The sequence below is a fragment of the Lichenostomus cassidix genome, chromosome 3 (genome assembly GCF_008360975.1).
Source record: "Lichenostomus cassidix isolate B80296 chromosome 3, HeHo_3.0, whole genome shotgun sequence".
NCBI classification, from domain to species: Eukaryota; Metazoa; Chordata; class Aves; order Passeriformes; family Meliphagidae; genus Lichenostomus; species Lichenostomus cassidix.
The window spans coordinates 74,405,737-74,409,968 of NC_139483.1; the positions used below are offsets into that span (position 1 = coordinate 74,405,737).

The 4,232-nt window shown below is 36.3% G+C and overlaps 1 long non-coding RNA gene across 2 annotated transcripts; it reads left to right on the plus strand.

The window, feature by feature from the left end:
- The first annotated feature begins 1,257 nt into the window (after positions 1 to 1,257).
- LOC146440006 (uncharacterized) lies at positions 1,258 to 3,770 on the plus strand. 2 transcript variants are annotated; one of them, XR_014851331.1, is made up of 4 exons: positions 1,258 to 1,371; positions 1,757 to 1,952; positions 2,249 to 2,370; positions 2,726 to 3,770. It is a non-coding gene; the product is annotated as an uncharacterized LOC146440006 (long non-coding RNA). The 2 variants fall into 2 exon arrangements; XR_014851330.1 differs by having other exon boundaries at positions 2,252 to 2,370.
- The last annotated feature ends 462 nt before the right edge of the window (positions 3,771 to 4,232 follow it).

A 4,232-nucleotide genomic window follows, 5' to 3' on the forward strand; every position in this document is an offset into this window, starting at 1 on the left:
TACTTCCTCTTAGCTATCTAATATTGTTGGTGGTCTAGAGATCTGATCTCAATTTGAGTCTTTCCAGGTTTGAAGACATTTTTCTATGATTGCCTTATTATTTGTTTAGCCCACTGGCATGAATAATCAGGATTTTCCAGTACTAGAAATGTGTGTAGCAACAGAGAAAGCTTGCTCTTTTTACTAAAAGTCAAGAAAATAAGGATGCTTATTCTCTGAAGACTAGCAAGGATTTTAATTAAATTCTCCCTTGAAAAAGCAAAACCCCTTCAAGGTAAATTACTATGGTGCAAAAGGTAATCACAGGGTTGTGGTTCTGTGTTCTCTACACATAAATCAACAGTAATGATGTAAGATCTTCAGCTGTGTATTAAACATAACAATGCAATCTGAGCAACTGGAGGAAGTCTTCAGCGGCCAAGGAATGAGTAATGCCATTAACTGATGTCCCTACATGAGTAATCTAGAAAATCTAAAAATACTGATTTGAGGAGGACTACAATTAAAATTTCTTCCACTGAGGAAGAATGAGGATTGTTTTCCGTATCACAGCTGAGCAAAATGGTGGCCTCACTTTTTAGACCCTGACATCGAGTTCTGCTCAGAAGTAAGAATCCATCAGTAATTATTATAAATCAAATTCTGCCAAAACCACATGTGAAACATTCTCTGTTGTACCTGAAACCTATTAATTTTCTGATGTGTTTCCTATAATTGATTGAATATTATGCTTGTGGGTAAATGTAGTATCCATGAAGTTTTTTAATGTGCAACTGTTTACTTCATCTTCTATTGTTTCTTTCTCCTGAAGAAAAGCCTGAAATTATACAGACAACCAAACACACTTCAATAGCACACGTTTGATGTCCATCAGAGTAGTGTAACTGAACAAAACTACTCCTGATGCTTATTTGGCCTCCTCTAGCTCTGTCCCTTGTAAGGGTGTGGTTTCTTGGCCATTCTTAGGCACTGCAAGCTGACAGCCTCTTCTCAAAGCAGGTGAGAGAGAACAGAGAAAATAATTTCTGAGACTGCTGAATAGATTTCAAATAAGATTTTGACTGTCTGTCCAGCTGTTGTGTTGTGCCTTAAAAACATTTAGAATCTGGAGGAAAGAAAGTGAAATGGAAAACACTACCAACCTACTTAATGATCACCTCAGGTTCTACAAATCCCTCTTCAGGTTGTGACAGGTTTTTCCCATTACTGATGTGGTGTCAAATAAAACACCTGAATCAGAGAAGAGAAAACAGTATCATTAACTTTCCTAAAAACAAGCTTCCTATAGCAGAAATTATATGGTTCTTAAACAGCTCAGGATTCTAGAGAGAAGCTGGTGTTGCCATAGGCCAATTATGTTCTGTGTTTAAGGTTAGTCATAACATCTGAAACGGCATATAAATTTTAGATGGTCACGGGGTTTCTTGTGTTTGTCTTCACTGTGGATTATTACTTGCTGATGTAACTGAAAAAGTATCTTTGTATAACACTAGAAGTATGATAGGTGTTGTTGTCCTAAGCTGCAATCTACAATGTAGTTAAATCATATGACAGAAGAAATGTTACAAAAATTTCATGCTTCAGCAATGTGTGAAGCAGCAGCTTAAAGTTTGAACCATGCAAGAGTTTCTGTGTAGCTGTCTCATTGTGACCTGCCTTGTGCTTGGTGTCTGACTGAGTATGAAGAAATCTTAATGCTAATAACCATTTTTTTCTTTGCTTGTTATTCACGGTTGAATTCTACTGTTTTCTCTAGGGCAGAAGAAGCCTTTTTTCTTTTCCCAGAACACAGGAATAGATAAAATATTAATTCAGTGCCTGACTTCCCTGCTCAACTGAAGTGTATATCAGTTCACTGCAGTTAGAAAGGTATATAGTCCAGCAGCTTGAAACAGCAGTGCTTTCCCAGGGACCCTCAAGAACACAGTGAGTTTTTCAATGTCCATTAAAAGGTGAGTCCTCAGATCTATGCTTCATTTCCCTTTTTTTCCTCAGATCTGGAAACACAGTTCTGTAATGATGCTTTTCACTTAAATAAGATCTGCAAATATGTGAATGAGCTAAATAATAAAATCTCTATATTTTATATTACCTCTGAATACTAAATACTGATAGATCTAATTTTCATGTGACAAGCACCAACCCATTATTAATAATTATGATAATGATAATTATGATTGTGATTATTATAGTATTAATATTAATAATGGTAAAAAATTTAAAATGCTCACAAGCCTACCTCTAAAAGTAGGCCACAGGCTCAGTGTCTCCTGAAATTCCTTGAAGAGAGATACATTGGGCCTTCATTTTCAGACCTTTACAGCAATCTTTTTTTCTCTCTCCTTAAACTTCAAGACATAAGGAACAATGGTAACTCTCTTCCTACCTATCACACTGACTGAAATAAAGTCTATTGTGATCTTGTCTTTCCTTCAAATCAGAGAGAATAATACAACTCTTTTTTCTTTTTTCTTTTTTTTTTACTGCAATTAACCCATCTTTGAGAAAATGTTCTGAATTGTAATTGTCACTTGCAACTTACTCTTTGCGTAGAAAATGACCAGGGTTTGTAAATCTTTCCTACCCTGGGGGCAATACATCCAAATCCTTTGGCCACTAAACACTTAAATTACACCTTCAGAAAGTAAAAGAAAGGGGGAGCTCAAGAAATAATTTGTACAGGAAATTGGCAATGGCTTTTTATCTTCCCATTGCATAATGTCAGGCCTGCAGTTGAGTCTCAGTGATTCCCAGGATGGAGCACACGCTCTCCAGCCTTGCTGCTAATCTGCTGGTTTATGCCTCTGCACGCAAGCTCATGAGCTGTACTTACCCATGAAGTATAAATCAGCTATTCCTCTTGATATATTCCATTTGGGTAGAAACTTCATTATCCAGTGAAGATGCTGAATTGATTATCACAGGAGAATGCAGTTTGGCGTTCAGATCTCGGGTGAGCTGATAGAGATTGAAGGTTACAAAGTGTGAGTAACACAAAAATGATCTGGGTGTCATTAGGAAATACTCAACAAAGAAACACTATTCTACTGTCATACTCAGTTTTCAGAGGGTAACAGAACATTTACTAAGTTAAAGAACTTGTTCCTCACACTTGACAATTGAGAACTTTTGCCCTGCCAGCAGTTGGTCACCAGCTTATGTCTTGGGAAATAAAGATGGACTGGTTTTAGATTTGTGCAATTCTGAGTCCTACAAAATATTAATCCAATATTAGGCTTGCGTTGGAAACTCTGCTACGTATTCTGTGTGAGTTTCTTGGGTTAATTAACTCTTTCAAGAATAACAACGGCAGTTTTAAAACTATTGTTTTTAAATGTCAGACTAACATCCATCATCTATTTTATAGAAATAATTATACTAGAACATGTAGTAAGGATACCGGATAGAGATGCTTTTACTATCTCTTCCTTTTATTTTGCTTTGTTTTCTGGTTGAAATTCTCTAAAGTTCTTAATCTCTAATTACAGAGAATATACAGTTTGCTCGCTCACCATTACCTGGTCACTGCTGTTCTATAGATCTTTCCCATTCACACAGTTTTGGGGTTTCTGTAATGAGAGAATCAAAACTGAAAACAGTATCCAAGGCATGTTTTCATTCTCCAAACTGCAATGATGTCTGTCTTTTCCATAGGACCACACTACATGAAGTTTTTCTCACAGTGCATTCTTTGCAGCAAGTATTGTCCAATGTAAAATTAATGTACCATAGTTTAGACCCCAATTTTTCTACCTGCAGTTAGAAATGCATGAAAGTGTTCAGTCTCTTTTTATGATTGTTGATACATAGAAATGATAGTCTAAATGTATATAGGGTTTCATTATTCTGTCTTATTTCTACTTGAAGTTTGGAATAAAATATGGAAAAAATAAGACAAAAACTTAAGGTTATGGCTATTTCATGCATCCTGATTCTGTTGATTTTGGCTTAAAAATGTTGCCTGCTGGTCTGGACAAGGGACTAAGTCTCAAATGCAGCCAGCTGGCTGAATATCTTAAGGGACTAAATCCCACTGACATAAGTGTCCTCTTTCTGAAGTAGAGACCAGCAGACTATTATGATAACAGATAAGAAGACACAGAAATATTTTAAAATGAAAAAAAATCCAGCTGGACTGAGTCAAAGGCATTTTCTCTCCCTCCTCCTTCTCTCCCTGTATGAAATTTGAGTAGTATGATTTTCCGGGAGACTCCAGGGATTTGAAGTAACAG